Source organism: Nelumbo nucifera, chromosome 1, assembly GCF_055504915.1.
Source record: "Nelumbo nucifera cultivar China Antique chromosome 1, China Antique-T2T, whole genome shotgun sequence".
Lineage (NCBI taxonomy): Eukaryota > Viridiplantae > Streptophyta > Magnoliopsida > Proteales > Nelumbonaceae > Nelumbo > Nelumbo nucifera.
Window position 1 is genome coordinate 109,480,876 of NC_142649.1, and position 5,945 is coordinate 109,486,820.

General features: G+C 37.5%; 1 pseudogene across 2 annotated transcripts; it reads left to right on the top strand.

Moving 5' to 3' along the window:
• Positions 1 to 429: 429 nt before the first annotated feature.
• Positions 430 to 3,412, top strand: LOC104605903 (F-box/kelch-repeat protein At1g22040 pseudogene; annotated as a pseudogene). Of its 2 annotated transcripts, none has more exons than XR_016078813.1 (2): positions 430 to 587; positions 1,417 to 3,412. The product of XR_016078813.1 is annotated as an F-box/kelch-repeat protein At1g22040 pseudogene, transcript variant X1 (transcript). The 2 variants fall into 2 exon arrangements; XR_016078816.1 differs by having other exon boundaries at positions 436 to 587; positions 1,391 to 3,412.
• Positions 3,413 to 5,945: the final 2,533 nt, after the last annotated feature.

The window sequence follows — 5,945 nt, forward strand, 5'->3', positions numbered from 1 at the left end:
AACACTTAATGGGCTAAAAATTTTAATAATTATTAAAATTATAATAAAATAACTTTTATATTCTTTCTTAAAAAATATAAATAATTTTAATTAAAAAAAATTTGCATTACATTCACAGATTATTTGCGTGAATGGTGACATACTCACAATGTAAAACACTAGCACGTGCTCGCAAGTTACAAGACCGTGTTCATCGGTCGCACAGTTATTTATTGCCTTCTATTGGGAATATCACACCTTAGCACGGTCTTGTAAACACGGAAGCCGATCTCGGCTTTGCGCCAACTGCCAACATTCTTCTTTCAAGGGAGGGATCTTGAGATTCTGAGAATCTACCGCAGAAAAAACGTGTCCATGATGACTTATAAATCAAATCAACCGTTGGACTCGAATCTTGATCAAATCTGACGCTTCTGTTTATTGAAGTACTCCTACTGGATCACACTTAACTTTGTGGAAATTGGGAAGCAGAGAAAGAGAATGTCGTCGTCCTCGTCCATCATGCAATAAGGCCTGGAAGCAACTGCGGGGAAATATCTTAAACATCCGATTAGGGTTTATTTTGGGAGCTTTCCAGGTCTTACCAGGTAATTTTCTCGTTCATTTTTCTCACAATTCGACGATCAGAGTAATGTTGATCTAGAAACCTCCGTTTCTATTTTTGTTTCCGCAAAGTTTTGGCGGGTAGCCATCGGGGTTTCGCATTTGTTCGTGAGAATTCTTGTTTGTTCGGTTGTCCTTTTTTCGAATATTGTTCTGGTTGAATGAACAACGGCATTTGGGGACGTTTTCTTGTGCCAGGGGTTGTATCTTGGTTTGTGGCTTAATTTTGCTGTATGTGGCGGGGAATTAGGGTTTTCTTCTTCCTATTGTTACATTGTATCAGCTTCGTTATTTTCTTTATCGTACTTGAGTGATATAAAATTACGAACTACACTATAGTTCTGTCGAATTTCTTTGTTGCCTTTTCAGTTATTCTACTGCTTTGGTTGACATTTGTTACCAATTAAAGGGAATTAACTGCTCTTTTGTTGATAAATTGGGAAACTAGGATCTGCTAGAAGTATTCAAGCTGGAATTTTTTTCCATAGTTATTTGAATTTCTGCCCACTGGTTATGTATAACTTTTAGGATTTTAATTTGGCTTTCTCAAAGTATAGTGGATTTTATGTTCTGGTTTCTTTCATTAATTTCAATGAAATTTTCAGTAGCAATATATGAAGTTATATAGGCTTCAAGAGCTCAGTCCTGAAACCTTATATTGCTAGTTCTCTGACTGTTTTGATGAAAAGTAGATTGGATATGCCTGTAAACCATTCTTCATTACTGCACATATGCAGAGATTTATCTCTGGGATATACATGTTTCATACACTGATGCTACTCTGTAGATTCTACTTGTTTATTTGGATTACAGGACTTTTGATGGGTTGGAATACAATGATATAGCTTATCCTGCACAGGAAATAAATTAAGAAGTTTGGAAGGTCTGGATCCTCTCTGGATATCAAGTTATCAGAAAGGTTTAGATGGGGGCTTTTTTGAGCTTGTCTGGTAACAGAGCTAGGGCAAGTGAGTACAGTGAGGTTTCTCAAAGGGAAACCTGCAAGAGACAGAGAATGTTCTCAAGTGATAGTCAGGAGAATCCAAGACTGATTCCTAGTCTCCCTGATGAGTTATCACTACAAATCCTTGCTAGACTTCCAAGAGTTAACTACTTGAATATGAAGTTGGTATCAAGGAGCTGGAAAAATGCAGTTACGAGCTCAGAACTCTTCAGTTGGAGAAAAGAACTTGGAACAACAGAAGAATGGCTTTATTTATTGACTAAGGTTGATAGTGATAAGCTTTTATGGCATGCGTTGGACCCTTCTTCCAGAACATGGCAGCGGTTGCCACCAATGCCAAATGCTGCTGACAAAGAAGAATCTAGGAGGGCATTGTATGGGCTTCGGATGTGGAATGTGATTGGCTCAAGTATCAAGATTGCAGATGCCATCAGAGGATGGCTTGGAAGGAGGGATGGATTTGATCGAATGCCATTTTGTGGTTGTGCTGTTGGGGCAGTTGATGGATGTCTCTATGTTTTAGGTGGATTCTCTAGAGTTTCAGCCATGAGATGTGTTTGGAGATATGATCCAATTCAAAATGTGTGGGAAGAAATGACCTCAATGTCCATGGGTAGGGCCTATTGTAAGACTGGCATCTTAAACAACAAACTTTATGCTATTGGAGGGGTCAGTATCAGTCAAGGTGGATGTACTCCTCTTCAATCCGCTGAAGTATTTGATCCTCAGACTGGGGTATGGTCCCAAGTACCAAACATGCCATTCTCAAGAGCTCAAGTGTTACCTACTGCCTTTTTGGCTGACATGCTAAAACCTATTGCCACTGGAATGACTTCATATAGGGGAAGGCTATGTGTACCTCAGAGTCTATATTCTTGGCCCTTTTTTATTGATGTTGGAGGAGAGGTTTATGATCCTGAAACAAATTCCTGGGATGAAATGCCAGTTGGCATGGGGGAGGGTTGGCCTGCAAAGCAGGCTGGAACAAAATTGGGTGTTGTAGTAGATGAAGAGTTATATGCATTAGATCCATCTAATTCTCTAGATAGTGGCAAGATCAAGTTATATGATTCCCAAGAAGATACTTGGAAAGTTGTTATAGAGAAGGTCCCTATTCGTGATTATACTGATTCCGAATCTCCCTATTTACTTGCTGGTTTTCTTAGAAAGCTTCATGTAATTACTAAAGATGCCAATCATGACATTACAGTCCTGCAGGCTGACCCACACAGTCATTTAAGCCTATCTCCTATAGCAGTGTCTCCATGTGAACGACAAAGCTCATTTGCAGAAGCAGAAAGAGATGTCTGGAAGGTCATTGCCACTAAAAGTTTTGGTTCTGCTGAACTGGTTAGCTGTCAGGTCCTTGATATCTAAGAACATGACAAGTTATGTAATTTTTCCTCTTCTTATGATGCCAATGTCTTTTGAATCTGCCACCTGCTACAGAATTTGAACATCAAAATACTTTACCGCAAAGGAGTTAGACTGTCATCAACATGGACTTAGAAAGGCACAAGCACAAGATTGGATTGATGCAGATTAAAATTCCATGAAGCTTATTGCTAAATTCATCATTATATCTGTACCTTCATCTGCTTTATGAAATAAGTTGCTACATTATGAATATGGTGAATAATTTCATATTTATCATACAAACAAGTTAATCACTGTCCCCTCATGTCTAGAATTGTACAAGTTTGTTCAGAAGTCCTCGTCTTTGTGGGTTATGAATACAATTTCTTCTCATAGACTAGGAATCAATCATCTGTGATGTATCAGATCTTTTTTGTATCCATCCAGTAATATTATATTACAAGCAAGAAAAAAAAAATTCCACAGGAAGTACTGCACTACAACTCACAGCAACATTCTGCTACTATAAATGTAATCCTTGATCTGGTGCGCCCCCCCACCCCCATCCCCGACAGATTATTTGGAAGCATCCGAGGCCTGGAATCATCAAAATTAATTTTGCTTCTTGCAACATTAGTAACAGGTATTCGGTTGCCGCTATAGCTCGTAACTGTACAGGGAAGATCCTGGACTTTAAACCTTACAAAATTGGGGAGTCTACTATCAACCAAGCGAGGCGTGGGAAGCCCACAACCTAGCCTTGAATTTCAAAGAGTATTCCATTATAATCGAGGAGGATTCCAATCTGGTAATCTCCTGCCTGAACAACAAGGTTGCTCATCAGTGGAGATTAAAGAACATCGTATCAAGTCGCATCCAAGTGCAGGCTGACCCACACAGTCATTTAATCCTAACAACTCTTTGGGGAGTATTTGCGTCTTAGAAGCAATATTCTGAAGAATTTCTGAAATCCCCAGATCATTAAGAGTAGTAATGACTAACGAGTTTAGCACGCTTTTTCCCGGATCATGAAGAATTTCTGAACATCATTGAAAGAATCAGAATCAAATTATTTTATTCATTCCCCACAGCTATACCTGTCAAATTTAGTAATCGCCAACATGAATGGTTTTGTTTTTCGAAACACAAAGCAAGGTTCAAAATATCGATACAGTATATCAGGGGAATCGATAATGTTTTTTTTTTTGAAACTGGTTTAGGGCTCCTCCACCCCCTGAACCGGTCAGACTCCCGATACACTCACTATAAAGGCTTATCGAAGAGGTCCCAGAATGATAAGTATCAGGCCGATACATATCGATATTTTGAACTATAACACAAACAACCACCAGGCTGGAAAAATCTTTTTATTTTTTATTTTTCTAACATGATAGTTGCTTTAATTTTGAAAAACAGAACTATTGAACTGATCTTGAATTGAATTTAGGTGATTGAGCTAACAAATCAACCCAAGAATCATGAATTCTGATTAGGACAATATTTTAGGCAGTCTTCGATTTGAAAATTGAGTTACCTAACCACCTAAGACCAAGCCCTAAATCCAAGGTAATCAAACCGTTGTGATTTGTGGTCGAGACCTAGATGTGAACTCATTAAATACCCTTATTAATAGTGAGTTTGTTTACGGCTATGTCAACTAAAACAAAAGTAGTGACGTCGGTAGCACACTAGCACTTGATCACCAACCAAAACCATTGAAGATGGAAGTGACATCCAAACATTTGAAAGGAACTACTTTTATCTTTTAATTCATATTAATTGAACCTAAGCTACCTGCCAATATAATGAAAATTATATTTTTAACATAATAATGAAACTTAAGCTTAGTTTTTCCTTCTTCTGTTTTTTTAATGAAATTTAATTTATTTTGACCTAAGAGAGGGGGGAGGGGCAAAGCAGGGGTGAGATAGATTAGAAGAATTAAACATGAAAAATCAATAGTTCGAGTAAAAAAACATGGATTGAAGGCAAAAGAATAGGGGCATTCTTGGTATTTGATAGTTTGAATATGACTAATTTTGGTGCAGAAAAATTCTATATATAATACCTTACTAATTCCAAAGTTACAGTCTTCCCTTTAGTTAAAATTTAAAATAGGGTATTTTTGTACTTTGGGGCTAGTCTTACTTTAGCATCCAAACTTCAAAATGTGTTAGTGAAGTACTTAAATTCAAGGTTCAAAATACCGATATGTTGGTAAAGGCATATCAGGCAATATCGATAGTTTTTTTTTTTTTTTTCAAATCTGACTTAGAGGGGCCGGTTTAAGGTCCATCCAACCCCTGAACCGGTCAAAATCCCAAAACACCCCATGGAGGGGCATATCAGGAAGGAGGCCCCCGATACATATCGAAATTTCGAACCTTACTTAAACTCTTAAAAATTGCTAGTTTAGTCCAAAATTGTTAAAACATGTTAGATCGCATGTGAAAGAATACAAATATCTTTTGAGTTTTGGTTTGGTGAGAAAAACATAATTTTGAAATGGCCAAAATAGCCATGTTTAAATCCCTTTTTATTGTGATTGGGCATTACTATTCATTTTATCCCCTAACCTTTTTGGTAGAAGAACCAGTGCTTCCCGCCAAAGAAGTTATATGGAAAAACATTGCCAGAGAAGGTGATGTAGTTGCCTGGGAAAGGGGTTTAGACTGTCATCATCATAATCTCTTTTTTTTAGATATTCAATCCATAACAAAGGGGGCTTAGACCACCGTTGTTGATAGAGAAGATGAGTAATTCTTGTTATCGCCAGGGAAGACAATCAAGTTAAAATGGTCTTAAAAATATTAAAAAGAGTAGTTTTGGCATTTTAAGTTGTATATATCATCACTTGTTACAGATAAGTGACTGCTGCCAATGGCAAGTACAAAATTGGCAGTTTTCTAGAATTTAATTAGGTGATGCAATGGCATGTTTTGAAGTTTGAGTACTAAAGTGAAGAATTCGGCTTCAATTAGCACAAAGTCTGTTCAAGCAGTCTTTACAGCCTTGCATTAGG